This window comes from Nannospalax galili, unplaced genomic scaffold (genome assembly GCF_000622305.1).
Source record: "Nannospalax galili isolate Female #2095 unplaced genomic scaffold, S.galili_v1.0 scaffold600, whole genome shotgun sequence".
Lineage (NCBI taxonomy): Eukaryota > Metazoa > Chordata > Mammalia > Rodentia > Spalacidae > Nannospalax > Nannospalax galili.
The window spans coordinates 5,661,972-5,679,128 of NW_008348789.1; positions in this window are offsets into that span (position 1 = coordinate 5,661,972).

Consider the following 17,157-nt stretch of genomic DNA (forward strand, 5'->3'; position numbering starts at 1 on the left):
TGAATAATATAATATACTCAAACCTTATGTGAAAACCTGTTGAAACCCAGTGATATGATTCATCCAGAAAAGTGTTTGCTGTGCAAGTTTGATTCAAGGAACACAAGGTGCAAATTTGATTCACAGCTTACAAGGATTGAAAGACCAACCAAATCCCAAATATTGTCTATTGCACTTATAATACCTGCTATTGCATGTGCAACCCCACCCCACACGACACACACTAACAATAAAATATTTAAAGAATGTATTTTAAAATACAGCTTAATTTAGGTATGCAAGCATTTAATTTCAGGGCCAAATAGGCAAGTGTACATCTGTGAGATCAAGATTAGCCCTAGTATACAGAGAGCATACCAGGACAGCGGAGACTACAGGGAGACCCTGCCTCAAAATAAAACAGCACACACACAAATACGTGCACACACACACACACACACACACACACACACACACATACACACACACCCCACACATACATATACAGAGAGAGAGAAAAATTACACTGTTTATGTTATTTTCTTTGATGTGAAATATTTCAATAAATTATTAGAAAAGACAATATGAAAAGCTATTTCTTTTTTTCCTTTCATATTTTTTTAAATTTGTTGTTAATTTCTGTATATTTCATACAGAATATCTCAATTAATCTTAATCATCTTTATACCCCCTTCCACACTGGCACCCTCACATAAAACCCACCACCCCCACCCCACTGGAATTCATACATTCTGTCATTTGTGTTCAGGCCTATTGTGTCAAGTTAGTGTCTCCAGTCATTCTCAGTGAAAGTTCGTCTACTGAGGACTAGTCAACTTATCTAGAGTCCCTTGCTGTAAGAAGATCAGCTATCCCTCACCCAGCAGTAATCAGTTGCCAACATTTCTTCAGCTAAGATTGGGGTCCATTCTCCCAGCCCCAGTTATATGCTGGGTTTTTGTCTGCTTGGGTTTGCATGGGACTTGCGTACGTTGACACCGTGGCTGTGACTCACATTAACAGGTTCCCAGGAGGTTGTTGGACTCTATTTTCATATGATTGTGCCTCTCCTTTCGTGCTCTTACAATCTTTCAAACCCTCTTCCACAGTGGTCCCTGAGCCCTGGGTGTGTGTGGTTTACTACAGGAGTCCTGTACAAGGACAAGCATTTTATAGATTCTTAGACTCTATACTTTGTACATTTGTGACCTTTTGTGTTCCTGGCCCTCTGTTGTATGAGGGGCTTCACTAATGAGAATTGAGATACTCATTATTGTCTTCATTAACCCTCATTAACATGAGCCTTAGTTGTAGAGGTTACAGTGCAGATGTGTCACTTATGACTGGGCAATTCATAGACAATAGATGTGTGTGACCAGTTGTGATACTTCATAATGATCTTTGTCTGGTATGAAAGAAGCTACTTTGATGAGTGGTGACTGGGATATTTGTCTGTAAATATAAGGAAACATGTTTTGTAAATAGCAACAGATTGTTTTAGTTTAGGGATGTGACAGCCTTGGCATTTTCTCTAAGATCTATAACCTCTCCAACCTTACGTATTTCGTTATGTTTACAGTTCTAACTTGAGTTTTCTCCCACTGAGTGAGCTTTTAGTCCAATTAGGTGGTAGCTGTTGATATCCTCCAACATAAAAGTGCCAATAGTGCACCAATGTAGTATGCTGTGCTGGTCACTGATGTGGTTATTTGGTCTAGAAGCTGGTGTTGGACCATCAATTGATGGTTTCCCTTGGCACCATCATACTCCTATCCAAAGCTTTGTGAGCTAACCTTCAAGGGAAATGGTACCCAGGTCGGTTACAGCTCCATTTTTCCACGTGTCCTATGTATGTTTTATCTTCAGCAGTAGGATGTTACCTTTAAGTAATATGAATCAATCAAGGGCTGTGGCAATAGTCTCAGTAATTTTAGGAGTCTCCTGAACTGACCTGGCCAACAACTCAAAGGAAAGTTTCTCCTGTCTGGCACTGTTTCTTGTTATAGAGTCTTTTGGCTATACACATAGACACATGGACTCATGTAGGAATATTGTATGTCTAATTTGCCAATAAACAGTTGTATTAAGATGATTACCTTTGTTTTTTTTCCACTACCTAGGTATTATTTATCTCTCCTCTCTCACTCCCTGTCTAACCCCTCAATCATGGCTTCCGCATTTAGAGTGACCCAATTTTCCCCATTACATCCTTCATAATACCAGTCTCTTATAGTCCCACATCTCTTGAACTCCTTCTTAGCCTTTATCCTCAAGGTTCCTTGTACAACCCTCTCTGCTCCCTCCCATTTAAATAACTCCATTTTAGCTCTTGTATCCTTTAGTAACACCTGCTTCCTATGGTTCTTTTCTCTCAGGTACTTCCTTTCCCTTTACCTCCTTGGTTGCCTTTCATTGCCCTGGTTCCTGCAGTTACATCTGGATATATACTTATGAATAAGGATTTGCTGCTAGTTTCCACATAGGAGGGAAAATATACATCATTTTCTGTGAGTCTGTGTTACTTCAACTAGCAATAGAGTTTATAGTTTGCTACATTTTCCTGCAAATTTCATGATTTAATCTTTCTTTACCACTCAGTAGAAATCAGATGTGTAAATGTACCACATTTTCATTATCCACTTTTCAGTTGAGGGAGACTTATGTTGCTTCCATCCCTTAGCTATTGTGAAAAAGAACAGCAACAAGCATGGATGTACAAGTACCTCTGCAATAGGATGAGTCCTCTGGGTATAAGCCAAGGAGCAGCATAACCTGCTCTAATGGTGGGTTCATTTTAGTTTTTAAGACTTCACCACACTGCTTTCCTAGGGGCTGCATGAGTTTGCAATTCCCCCAGCACTGCATGAGCGTTCCCCTTTCCCCCATATTCTCTTCAGTATTTGGTATTATTTGCTCTCTTAATCTTAGCCAAAATGACAGGGATAAGATGATATAGTACTTTCAATTTGCCTTTCCCTATTTACTAATGATGTGGAATACATTTCACGATGTTTTTAGCCATTTTATTTCTTCTTTTGAAAACTCTCTGTTCATATCCTTAGCCCATTTTTCAATTGGGTCACTTCCTTTCTTGATTGTTTTTTCAGTTCTTTTTATACCTCTGACAGATGTGTCAGTGCTGAAGATTTTCTCCCACTCTGTGAATTTTTTCTTTCTTTTTTTTTGTTGCTATATATACACATGCTTTTTAGTTTAATTAGGTCCCACTTCTTGATTCTTCAGTTTAATTCCTGGGCAATTGATGTCCAATTTAGAAAATCCTTCCCTACATCTGCATTTTGTTGGTTATTGCCATTGTTTTCTTCTAAAGTTTAAGACTTTGAGATTGAAATTTTTGATTCATTTAGAGTTGAGGTTTGTACAAGGTCAAAGAAAAGGGTCTAATTTCACTCTTCTACAGGTGGAGTTCCTGTTCTGCCATCACAAGTTGCTGAACATGCTGTCTTTCCTCCAATGAATGTTCATGATCCTTTATCAAATATCAGGTGGCTGAAATTGCATGTACTCATATTTGGGTCTTCATTTATGTTCCATAGACCTATGGGTCTATTTTTTTGCCAGTACCATGCTGTTTTTATGTCTATAGTCCTATAATATGGTTTGAAATCTGGTACTATAATCCCAGCATTGCTCTTAGTGCTTACGGTTGCTTTGGTTATGCAGAGTCCATTGTGCTTCCATATAAATTTCAGGATTATTTTTTTCTAATTCTGTGAATATTGTCATGGCAATTTTATTCAGGATTGCATTGAATCTATACATGGCTTTTGATAGGATGGACATTTTCATAGTATTAATTCTTCTAATTCATGAGCATGGGAGAACCTTCCATCTTCTGGGGTCTTCCACAATCTCTTTAAGGTTTTTAAATTTCCATTGTAAAAGTCTTTAAAGTCTTTAGTCAGGTTTGTTCAGAGATATATGGTGTTTTTCCATTGTTTTTTGTTTTGTTTTGTTTCTTAGGCTGTTGTGAATGGGAGGGTTTCCATGCACTCTTTCTCCAATTGCTTGATATTGGTATAGAGAAAGGCTACAAGTTTTGTAGATTAATTTTATACCCTGACTGACACTTTACTGAAAGTGTTAACCATTTCTAAAAGTTTTCTGTTGGAATTTTTGGCATCTCTTAGGTATAAAATCATATCATCTGCAAAGAGGCATAATTTGACCTCTTCTTTTCCAATTAGTAATCCTTTAATTTCCTTCCGTCTTTTATTCATTGCTCTACAAGAGTTTCAAGCACTATATAAAAAAGGAGTGGAGATACTGGACAGCCATCTGTGGTTCCTGATTTTAATAGGAATGCTTTCAATTTTCTCCATTTAGAATTATGTTGGCTGTGGGTTTGTTGTATATGGCTTTAATTATGGTGAGTTATGTTAACTCCAGTCCAATTCTTTTTAGGATTTTAACATAAATTCATGTTGAATTTTGTCAAAGGTCTTCTCTGCATCTTTTGAGAAAAGCTTGTAGTTCTTGTCTTTCAGCCCATTTATATGATTTGACATTTATTGACATATGTATACTGAGCCTTCAGTGTATCTCTGGAATAAAGCAGATGAGATCAAGTTAGATGATATATTTCACATGTGTCTTTATATACTTTGCAAGTATTTGTTGAGAATTTTTGTATCTATATTCATTAAGGATATAGGTTTCTAGCTTTTCTTTTTTGGTTGCATCTTTACATGGTTTTAGCATTAGTGTGATGTTGGTTTCATAGACATAATTTGGGAGTAACTGCTTTATTTCTAGCTTTTTGAAAAATTTAAGTAGTATTGGAATAGATCTTCTTCAAATGTCTGTAGAATTCCTCTTTAACTCTATGTATATGTTATAGGTCTGATAATGTTATGGATCTTTTTGTTGTCTGTTGTGGTGTTTCCCCTCTCATCTCTGATTTTGTTTTTCTGGAATTGCTCTTTCTTTCTTTTGGTTAACAAAACTAAGGGTCTGTCTATCTCATTTATCTTTCCAAAGAGCCAGCTCTTAGATTCGTTGAGTCTTTATATTCCTTTCTTTGTTTCTGTTTCATTAATTTCTGCTCTGATTTGTTATTTATTCTTGTCTTGCTGGATTTGGGTTTTATTTGTTGTTGCCCTTTAAGAGATTTGAGTTGCAATGTTAAGTCATTTATTTGTATTCTTTCTGATTTTTAATTTAGGCATTTAGAGCTATAAGCTCCCTCCTAGAATTGATTTTATAATGTCACAGAGATTTTGTTGTATTGTTCTTTTCATTTAGTTCCGGGACTATTTTTCTTTCAATTTTAATTATTCTTTTCACCCATCCATCATTCAGGAGTGTGATGTTTAATCACCATGAGTTCACATATTTACTAGAACTTCTTCTGCTGTTGGTCTTAAGCTTTATTGCACTGCGATATGATAGAATGCATGGGTTTGTGTCATTTTTTTTTGTATTTGTTGAGACATGTTTTGTGTCCCAGTATGTGGTAGATTTTGGAGAAAATTCCTTGGAGTTCTGAATACTAAGCATACTCTTTGGTGCTTTGGTGGAATATTTGGTAGATATCAGTTAGGTACATTTAATATGCAGTATTGTTTAATTCATATGTCTGTCCATTTATTCTCTGTCTGATTGACCTGTCTAATAGGGACAGTAGGGTAGTGAAGTCCCCTGCTATTAGTGAGTTGGGATTAATCTACCTCTTAAAGTCCTACTGTTTTAATTAAGTTAGGTGCACCAAAATCTGGTGCACATATGTTCATGACTGTAAAGTATTCTTGGTCAATTTTTCTTTTGCTAAGAATTAAGTGGCTAACTTTAACTCTTCTGATTAACTTTAGTATGAAGTCTATTTTGCAGGTATTAGAATTACAATTCCTGCTTATTTCTTAGGTATATTTGCTTGGATTTTTTCCCATTCTTTCATGTAAAGTAGTGTCTTATCTTGAATGTGAGTTGGGTTTCTTGCAGAAAACAAAAAGATGGATTTTGTTTCTTAATCCATTCAACTAGCTTGTGCCTTTTGACTTGGGAGCTCAGTCCATTGATATTTAAAGTCATTTTTAAAGATGTGTATTGGTTCCCATCATTTTAATTTTTGCTTGCATTCTCGGTCTAATTACATTTCCACAGTTTTACCTTCATTTAGTTTCTTTCTGTTGCCCTTTAGGTACTGCCGTTCCTATCTTCAACTACTTATATTGTTTCAAGAATTCTCTGAAGGGCTGATTTTGTGGATATGAATTCTTTCAGCTTGTTTGTGTGGTGTAGATTTTTCTTTCTCCTTAAACTATAATAGACATTTTGTTTGGCAAAATATTCTGGGTTGACAACTATGGTCCTTTCAAACTGGAACTGCCTTAACCCAGGCTCTTCTTACTTTCATAGTTTGTACTGCAATGTCTGCTTTAATTCTGACAGGTTTTCCTTTATATGTAATTTTTTTGCACCTTTCAGTGTTCTTTCTTTGTTTTATATGTTAGGTGCTTTTACTGTGATATGCTGTGGGCAGTTCTTTTCTGGTCCTGTCTACTTGGTGTTCTATATGCTTCTTATATTTAAATGGCCAAGTCTTGCTTTGATTTTGGCAAATTTTCTTCAACAATCTTGATGAAGATCTGATCCCTACCATTATCTTGAGGTTCTTCTCCTTCCTCTATGCCCATGATTCATAAATTTGGTCTTTTCTTGATGTCCCACATTTCCTGCATATTCCATTCATGTGTTTCTTAAATTTTTCATAATCATTGCATGAGCAGTCAAATTTGTCAACTTTATCATCCAGTTTTGTTATTCCGTTTTCCATTTCTTTCATTCTATTGGTGAGACTTTCTCCTGTGAATTGAATTGGCTTATTGACTGTTTCACCTCCTTCTTCATTTCAGCCTGAGAATTCTTCAATCTTTCTATTCTGTGAATACAGTCAAACGTTTATCCCTATCTTCTTTATGTTCTTTGAGTTGTTTGTGTGTTCTTTAAATTTGTTGACATATTGATCACGTTTATGATTTTTTTTAAAGTTCTGTGTCCTGGGTATCTCTAGGGCTTTCTCTTTGTAGAACTCCTTTATAGCACTGCTGATGTTTGGTGGGAACATATTATTTGGCATTTTCATATTACATTTTTCCATTGTGATTTTCTCATGTGGATTTCTTTTGTTGTTTCAAATTCTGGTGTGATACTTTTGTCTTACTTTGCTGAGTTGAAGTTTATTTCTGTTTGCATACTTGTTGTGCCTTTGTTGTTTTCTTATTGGGAATGACAAGGTGGTTGGTTTAGTCTTCAGGTTCTCTCTTTTGATTTTATATTAAAGAGACCAGATGTCTCTAGTCCAACTACTCAGGAGTTCCTGCAGAGGCCAAGTTAGCTTTAAATCAGTTCCTCTTTGGCTTCCTCCTAAGTTCTGTGTCCCTCTAGTCAGTAGGCATAATATAAATTAGGAAATTTGCTAGGTAGAGGCTGTATTCAGGCAATATCATGCAGTTTGCAAAGGTTTGGGCCCCTACTAAAGTGCAGGGGAGCCCAGCCCTGCAGCAGTGGGAGAGGCTGTAGGTGGTGGGGAGCTCACAGTCCAATGGTCTGGTGTATTAAGAACAAAGGTGGTTCTGTGCCAAGGCTAAAAGGAGAACAAGATGTAGGGTCAGTGGATTGCATTTTCTTAGGTTATGGGAGTATCAAGGTGCCTTGGGTGGCAACAGAGTTAGCAGGGAAGAAGGCTGGTCTCCAGAATCCCAGACAAGTTGGCTGGAGGGACAGCTAAGATAGAAGAAGGGTCTCAGGAATACAAAGACAGGTTGGGAGGTGGAGACAGCTTGCATGGCTCTAAGAAACTAGACTGAAGGATTGGACTAGTCTGCGTGCAGGGAATCAGAACACAATGGTCATGTCTGGAGTAAGAGGGTAGTCTAGAGATCTAAAGTGCTAAGAGCAAAAGCAGGCCCATGTCCAAGGCTAGAAGGAGAACAGGATGTGGGTTCAGATAGACTGGATTTACCCAAGTTATGGGGAAGTCAAGGTACATTTGTGAGTGGGCGGGGATCAGAATTACTATGGCTGTTAGTCTCCAGAATCCCAGACGATTTGGGGGTGGGGAGAACCAGGAGAGAAGGCTGGTCTCAGGTGTGCAAAGGCAGGTTTCAGGTGAGGATAGCCTGTGAATGCTCTAAGAAAACTAGACTGAAAATTCGAGCTTTTCTGAGTGGAACAGAAGAGCATCCCCTAGAGAGTTCTTAGTCTCAGGCATAAAATAATTTAAGAATGGACCCAAACAAAATCTTTTAGGTCAATTTTATTATAATTTTAAGAAAATTCCTTAGGGAAGGCAAGTTTGCAATCCTGGTAGTTGCCTTGAGGAGGAAAATGGAGGGTAGAAGGAAAGAAATCCATGAAGTCATGTAGGTTTGTGCCTGAGTGGAGGTCATACACCTGGCTAACTGGTAGCTGCTTGACTCTTAGAAGGAAATTTTAGAGAAAAAGAAAAACAAGATGCTGGGACAGCCAAGAACATGTTTAGAAAAGGAATATGACTAAGAAAAAGAAAGATTATGTGTTTCTGAAGAATTCAGTGAAGTGGGGAAACATACAGAGACCTACATGTCTGTTGCAGGGTCCATAAGCATTGCACTCAGAAGTAGGATTCCAGTCAGGAAAAATTCACTGCCACATTAATGCACTTGGTAGTCCACTCATCTATTTAGCATAATTTAAGGTGAACTTGTCTTCCTTGGAGTGTCCTATGACCAGGTGAATGACCAATGAAACTGGAAAGGTGGGTCGTCCAACAGAGAGACTGGAGATTTTTTTAGTCTTGACCAAGTAAATTTATGGGATTATTTGCTACTCTAACATGAGTTCAGGGGATCAGGATGCAGTGGGAAGGTCTGGGCTAACAGGGTAGTCCAGGGGTCTGTAGTGCTAAGAGCAAAAGAGGGCCTGTGCCCAAGGCTAGAAGGTTGTGGAGATATGGGGATGGGAGTGGAAAGTTATTTCTAAAGGCCAAAGACACTTTACCAAAATTTAATTCATGTCATATATCTGAACATGAATTAAAAATTCCCATAGAGGACATACTATCACTAGAATGTTAATGAACATAGAATATGTTTGCACATGTACGTGTTCAGAAATCATAGTTTGAAAGAAAATTTATTTTATTTAAAATTGAACTATTAGGATTGTTGTAATAATTTCCTATTCTTTTATTGATTGTTTGGGAGACACAGCAGAATTACCATCTAATCATAAGGCTGATCTCGGCGGAGGATTACAGAAGTTACCTGTCGGGAGTCCTGCCCCAACACAGGAGCCAAGGAAAGGGAGGTGAGCTGTCTGCCCATTACCCACAGCCTTCCAGGAGACAATCAGATGTGACAGGGAGCCAGTCAAGCAGGAACTCGTTTATTGCAGGTGTTACAGGGCTTATGAAGGCAAAAACCACAAAGGAAAATCCACTCCCCAACCAAGAGTCCAATCATGTTAAAGGTCAACTTGAGCATGCAGTCTCCTCTCCATAGCACAGCATAGCGTTCATGAAGTGATCACTCGCTGCCAAGATGCACAGAAATGACAGGAACCAATTAGCGATTCTTCAAAACAACTCTGGCCATGTTCTGGCTGTTTCCTCTAGGTGCCAAACAAGTCTGGTCACGCCCAGGCTGTTTCCTCTAGGCACCTTCTTGCCTCGCCTCTGGCTTCAGGCCCCCGCAGCTCTCCCCCATCTTGTTTTAAAAGTGAGGTTCCTCAAGGATAGCCCCAGGGATGGGGAGCACTGTCCCCTTTCCCCTACGCTGCTATGGCCTCCCTGTCTTAGGTCACCTCTCCTAAGGTGCTGAAGTTGCCCATCCTTGGGTAACCATGATTGCCCTCATGGCCCCTGTCTTAGGTTCATCAGTCTGGGAGAGTCTTACCCATCATTGGGATTAACCACACATTTAGATGTTGGGGGTCTATCCCATAAGATGGCAAAACAACCTGGGTCCTCACGCTAGCTCAAGCATCCATGCCTGGATTTGTCTTGAGGAGGGGCTCGAGGGGGATTGGGTGGCCAGGGCAAGTTGGACCAGGACTTTCTTCGTCTGTCTTTGTCTTCTGATAACTGAGCAGAGACACCTGAGAAGCTAGCACAAGCATTAGAAACATGCTCCCATACCTTACTAAAAAAGGAGGAGTCCATTGATAGGACCAGGGCCTGGGTATAATTTAGAGCAATAATCTAATTGGTCACAATATGGAATAATTAAGAAATTGTTGGTTCCAGTGGCCATGAATACAGTCCATGAGTTGTAGGCACGATTTAGTAATATTTTGAATTCTGTAAGGGGTGAGACAAAGTGACCTAAAGCGAGGGTCACAAGCTAGCAGAGCCATGTCTTTGGTAATTGCCAACTCTTCACTTAAGAGAAGGGCAAGAGTATAGGCGGGGAAGGGACCAAGGCCCAGAGGTCCTTGGCTTTTATCTGACAGATGGCTAGCAGGAGAAGGGGTACCATTATTGACAAATTTTGGTTAGCCATCTATTGATCAGATCTTGAATAATGATGGTAATGATAAAGATGATGATGGCCAGGGCAGCAGAGGTGAGCATGGCAATGAAAGCCTTCCATCCAAAATACTCCATCCTGTAAGACATAGAAATCCTCCTCAAAGGGCTGTTACCTTTGGGAAAGGGTTATTCATGCATCTTTAAATTCCTTGCAGGTACCCAGATGGGTTGGGGTTCATCCATGGGAAAGACACATCCAAACCCCTTGTCCATAATAAGGAGTGGGTTGGGTCCTCACCATTGTCCCATTACTGGATCCTTCCATCTGACCTGTACCTCTCGTCTTTGCTCCTGACGACCCCAATTTGAGATTCCAATTGACCTTTTTGAAAATTGAGAATATTAATGGTAAATAAGGCCGAACCTAGCTGTTGGTGGGGGCTTACTCCCCCTTTTTGTTTTTGTAATTGGGTCTTTAGGTCCTGATGGTTATATTCTATGATAGCTTGGCCCTGGGGGTTTTAGGGGATCCCTGTGTTATGGTGGATTCCCCATAAATAGAAGAAGTCCTGTAAACTTTTACTTATGATGCATGGTCCATTGTCAGTTTTAGTCCTTTGAGGTAATCCCAGCATAGCGAAGTACTGGAAGAAGTGAGTCTGGGCATGTTTAGATGTTTTTCCTGTATGGGCAGTAGCCCAGCAGGCATGTGAGAATGTGTCAATAGACATGAAAACATACTTAAGTTTACCAAAAGGAGCATAATGTGTGACATCTGTCTGCCAAAGAGAGTTAGACTTCAGCTTCCTAGGGTTTACCCCTGGTTGTTGTAGGGGTGGCACCTGTAGAAAGGGTTGACAAGACTTACAGGTATGTACAATTTTTCTTAGGTCCTTGATAGGGACTTGAGGGAACCTCTTACTGAGTCCCCGCCAATTTACATGGGTATGATTATGCAGTTGTTTTGCTTTCTCCAGGCCTGCTGATAGGATATGGGTAGAAGCCATTTTGTCTGCCTCTGCATTGCCTTGGGAGAGGAACCCAGGCTGTCCTTTGTGGCCCCTAAGGTGCTTTAAGAAAATGGAGGCCCTTCTTTCTGTTAACAGTGTTCGAATCTGGATCATTAGGGGGATAATAGGGTTGTCATCTAGCCGAATATGAGAATTTAATAATCCCAGAAGAAGGTTGACTACATATAGGCTGTCAGAGAATAAATTCATGGGGTCATCTGCTTTGGACAAGGCTAGGCAATGGCCATGAGTTCTTTAAATGGAGTGGAGCCCTCGCAAGTGTGAACGTATGATTTTGGTTCTGTTCCTACCGCTGGGTAAATTACTACAGTGGCTCCAAATTTTCCTCCATCAGTAAACATATTATATGCCTCCATCAGAGGGTTTTTGACAAAAAGCCTGGGGGCCCCCCAGTGGAGGGTGCAAAAGGAGGTTACCCATTTGTGAGGGCCATAATGACAGTACAACTTTCCTGGAAAGCCCTCCAAGGCTATGGCCATTCAGCTGTTGTTTCTGCAGAGCCATTCAAAGGCCTTTAGCCGATAAGGGATAATAATCTTGTGGGGGTCAATGTCATAATGCCTCAGGGCTATATCCCATCTTTCTCAATTAGGTCAACCAACTGGTCCATGGGTGTATACACCTGTGGAGTGCCCCCTAGGGATGTATGCACACATTGGAGGGGCCTCCCCCCCTTGTGTGAGGATGGATGCCATCAGGGCCTCGCTGGGGAGCACCCATAGTTTGAGGTCCTTTCCAGGCATATAGCAGGCCAGTTGGGCTTGGTCCAGGGCCTCCTGGACCCCCTGTAAAATGTCTAGGTGTTGAGGGTTCAGATGAATTAGCTCTGATGGCTGTTTGCCTACCAACAATTGGAACAGAGGCTCCAGTGTCTCAGTGGAGACAGGCATCCAGGATCATAGCCAATTGATCTCCCCCAATAGTTTTTGAAGTTTTGTCAGGGTCATATTAGGTTTAATAGTCAGTTGTGGCTTCAAGAGACTTACCCCCTCCATGGACAGTGTAGTCCCCAGAATCTTAAAGGGGGCAACAGTCTTCATTTTGTCTGAGGACACTTGAAGCCCTCCCACCTGGAGGCATTTTTGGGTGGCCTCATATAATTCCTACAACTGGTAGAGATTTGGTAATCCCAAAATTATATCATCCACGTAGGTATATACAGTAGAACATGGCAAAGACTCTGTTGGGCTCAAGAGAGGCCTTACAATGCTCTGACAGAAAGCTGGGCTATTGGCCATGCCTTGGTGCAAGACTGTCCATTCATACCCTTCATCAGGCGTGCTAAAGTTGATGAAAGGCACAGAGAAGGCTAACTTCTCATAATCTTGGGGTTGCAGGGGCATAGAGAAAGAGCAGTTTTTGATATCTATAAATATGAGAAATAGATCTGAGGGGATAGCGGGTATCCAGGGCAGTCCCCTCAAAGGGACTCCCTCCAGGGTCAGTCTGGCGTTGACCTTGCAGAGGTCCTGTAGCATCCTCCATTGGCCAGATGACTTTTTTATGACAAAAACACGGGTGTTCCAAGGGCTCATGGAGGGGCTGATATACCCCAGCATAAGTTGTTCCTGTATAATATGCCTCAAAGCCTGGAGCTTTGTCTCGGGCAAGAGCCACTGTTCCACCCAAACCAGGCTCCCTGGGGACCATTGGATTGCAGGAACTTGAGGAACAGTGGCCTTTAGGATTGGGGGTGGACCCAGGGAGACTCAGACTCCTCCCCCTGTAGTTTGAGAGGCAGTCAAGGGGGTGTCTAACCCTGTTCATCTCCTCATCATTGAGGAGCCCTTTGATAAAAACCTTATTGTCTGCGGTCACAAAAACATCTGCACCCCCAGGAGGTCTCTCCCGAAGAGGTTGTAGGAAAGCCTCTCAGCCACCAAAGGTGATCTAATCTCCCGCTTAGTACCATCTGGGTCCTGCCAACAGAGCCAGTTCTTAAGCTCCCATGATGGCATGGTGCCCCGACACCCATCCCCTGTGGTCCAGGCTCGAGGGGCCACCTTCTGGGGACTTCTTCCTTCCTCTGGATGGTCCTATCTGCCCCAGTGTCAATAATGCTCCAGAACCTCCACCCATCTATCAAGATGTCTATCTTAGGGTGGAGCCCTGCGATGATAGGGATGCCATTCCCTCCCCCTTTTGATGAAGGGCTGGTGGTTGCCCCAAACCTAGTTTAAAGGTTTGCCCTCCACATCATACCTGGACTGGCTGTCCTTTTTCCAATGAAACCCCTTGTGGCAGTGTGGGCATGGGGCCCTGGGCTTGTCCGCCTCCACCTTGAGAGGGGCTTTCCCTTGTGGGAAGTCTCTCTTTAGGTACCCGGGCTGGCCATACCCAAAACATATCCTGTCCTCAGCCCCGGGGCACCTATCATGCAGCCCAAGGCCTGTGAAGGCTTCTCTAAAGGCTTGTAGCTAGAGCCTCTGTCTGTGTCTTGAGGACCGTGGCCATAGCCTCAGTCGCCTTTGTTTTGGTCCCTATGTCCTTTGAGACCACAATACAGATGCTCATGGAATCGTCCTTTAACCCCGCGCAGGTGACCTCATGGTTAGCATTCATACTGTCCCATACTAGCATTTTTATGAACTGTTCTCTGAGAGGCCCAGGGGGAAACTTTCTCTTTAGACTCTTTTCAACCTTATCTACAAACTCATGTAATGGCTCCCCTGAGCTTTGATGGATCTCTGATATGGGCGGCTCTGTAGAGCCCGTATCTAATTTATGCCAGGCCTTGAGGCAGTGGGTACTGACTTGTTCCATATATGGTGGAGGTAGTGCTGCCTTCTGGGCACCCGTGGCAGAGACGTCTGTGGTCCCTGTCAACATGCTGAAAGTGATAGGGACAGGGGTGTTGGCTGAATGGCTATTTTCTGTCTGGACCTAACATTCCTCTTTGTATAGTGCTGCCCATTTAATAAACAAGGGGCTGGGGAGGACTGCCTTGGCTAGATCCATCCAGTCTTTGGCCCTACAGGGTTGATATACCAAGCACTAGAGAAGGGTGTTGACCAAGGGGGACCCAGGGCCATCCTCGGCCACCGCCTTCTTTAATTTTTTAAGATCTTTAGCCCCCACAAGGATCCTTTCCCTCATGCTCATCCTGACCACCTGGGGTCCCCCCTTTATCTTCCCCTTTCTAGTCATCCCACCTTTCCAGATCTCTTCATAGTATGTGCTTTGGTTTCACTTTCAATCCTTGGGCTCTCTCCTCATCAAACGTGACCCATTGATCTCCCCCTGTGACTTCATCCACCCAGCAAAGGCCGGTATGCCTGGGGGTCAGATTGGGTTGAAAACATGACTTAAAAGCTGAGATCGTGGGGTAAAACCCCAAGGGTGGTTTCTCCCCTCTATTGATCTCTGCCTTGTGAGCCAGTTGTTCAAGCCAGTCCCAGGTAGCCCACTGGAATAAATTGCTGGTGAGCAGCCAGGGAGCGAGATGCAGGGTGGCCTCCCAGACATTCTTTGATGAGGAATCGGACTGTTCTAACCCCCTGGATCTCAACATGTGTCTCAGCACCATGAGCACCAAGTCCTCATTTTGCTCCTTGTGTTACCCATCTCTTGGGTCTTGCCCAGACACAGGAGCCAGGGAAAGGGAGGTGAGCTGTCCTCCAGTTACCTGCAGCCTCCCGGGAAACAATCAGACGCGACAGGGAGCCAGTCAAGCAGGAATTCGTTTATTGCAGGTGTTACAGGGCTTATGAAGGCAAAAACCACAAAGGAAAATCTGCTCCCCAACCAAGAGTCCAATCATGCTAAAGGTCAACTTGAGCATGCAGTCTCCTCTCCATAGCACAGCATAGCATTCATGAAGTGATCACTTGCTGCCAAGATGCACAGAAATGACAGGAACCAATTAGCGATTCTTCAAAATAAGTCTGGCCATGTTCTGGCTGTTTCCTCTAGGTGCCAAACAAGTCTGGTCTGTTTCCTCTAGGCACCTTCTTGCCTCGCCTCTGGCCTCAGGCCCCCGCATCTCTCCCCCATCTTGTTTTAAAAGTGAGGTTCCTCAAGGATAGCCCCAGGGATGGGGAACACTGTCCCCTTTACCCTACGCTGCCATGGCCTCCCTGTCTTAGGTCACCTCTCCTAAGGTGCTGAAGTTGCCCATTCTTGGGTAACCATGATTGCCCTCATGGCCCCTGTCTTAGGTTCATCAGTCTGGGAGAGTCTTACCCATCATTGGGATTAACCACACATTTAGATGTCGGGGGTCTATCCCATAAGATGGCAAAACAACCTGGGCCCTCACGCTAGCTCAAGCATCCATGCCTGGATTTGTCTTGAGGAAGGGCCCGAGGGGGATTGGGTGGCCAGGGCAAGTTGGACCAGGACTTTCTTCGTCTGTCTTTGTCTTCTGATAACCAAGCAGAGACACCTGAGGAAAACAAAATCTAGCACAAGCATTAGAAACATGCTCCCATACCTTACTAAAAAAGGAGGAGTCCATCGATAGGACTGGGGCCCGGGTATAATTTAGAGCAATAATCTAATTGGTCAGCAATATAGAATAATTAAGAAATTGTTTGTTCCGGGGGCCGTGAATATAGTCCGCAAGTTGTAGGTGTGATTTAGTAATATTTTGAACTCTGTAAGGGGTGAGACAAAGTGACCTAAAGTGAGGGTCACAAGCTAACAGAGCCATGTGTTTGGTAATTGCCAGCTCTTCACTCAAGAGAAGGGCAAGAGTATAGGCGGGGAAGGGACCAAGGCTCTCACCTCTCTCTGGGTCCCTGGACCTGCACCACCGGCTAACTCTCCCAGCCTTCACTCCTATCCTCAGGTCTCTTGGGGCAAGTCTATTGCGCAGCCCTCCGCGCCTAGACTCCCCAAGCCACATTCACCCTTCCATCTTCCCCGCTGTTCACTAATCCCAGTTTGGGATGGGAGCCACTCCTAGTCTTGGGGCCCCAGACCAACTGAGTGCCTTTCTTGGGCCCCAGGGGCATCGCTTCTGGACCTGGCCCCGCCCTCACCTCCCTCTACTTCCCTGGTCCTGCAACAACTGCCAGCCTCTTGCTGGGGCTGACAGCCTCTTTCTGGGGCTCTGAAGCTTACCTTTCCTCTCCCTGATCCTTTGCATCCAGTACAACCCAGCTACTCAATCCACTCCCTGGGAAATCTTGGGGCTTCTTACCACCCCACCTGCCTTTGCATCCCTGAATGGTGCGGCCACTGCCAGGGTCTCAGGTCAGTCTAACACCCAAGTTCCTGAGGCCAAAATCATTCTTAGAAGATTCCAGACCTAAGGAGAAAGTCTGAAAACTTCTGACCCACATTGGAATTGGGCCACCGTGGATCACATGAAAACAAAATCAATCTGGCCACGACAATATAAAATCAAAAGAGAGAACCAGAAGCTTAGACAAACCAGCTCTTCACACCCAAAAAGTAAAAAACAAAGACACGTAAAGTTCAAAAAAAGAAGCAGAGCTAAACTTGAAGGCCCGAGTATCACACAAGAGTAAGAAACTACAAAAGAAATTCACATGTCAAAATCACAGAGAAAAAATAATGACATGAAAAACCAAAATAACATATCCCCACCAAATACCAGTAATCCTCTAGAGGAGCACAATGAGAATCCTCTAGAGACAATGCAGGACATGGATCTCAAAAGAACAATGATGAATATGATAAAAGAATTCACTGAATTTAAAGAACACACAA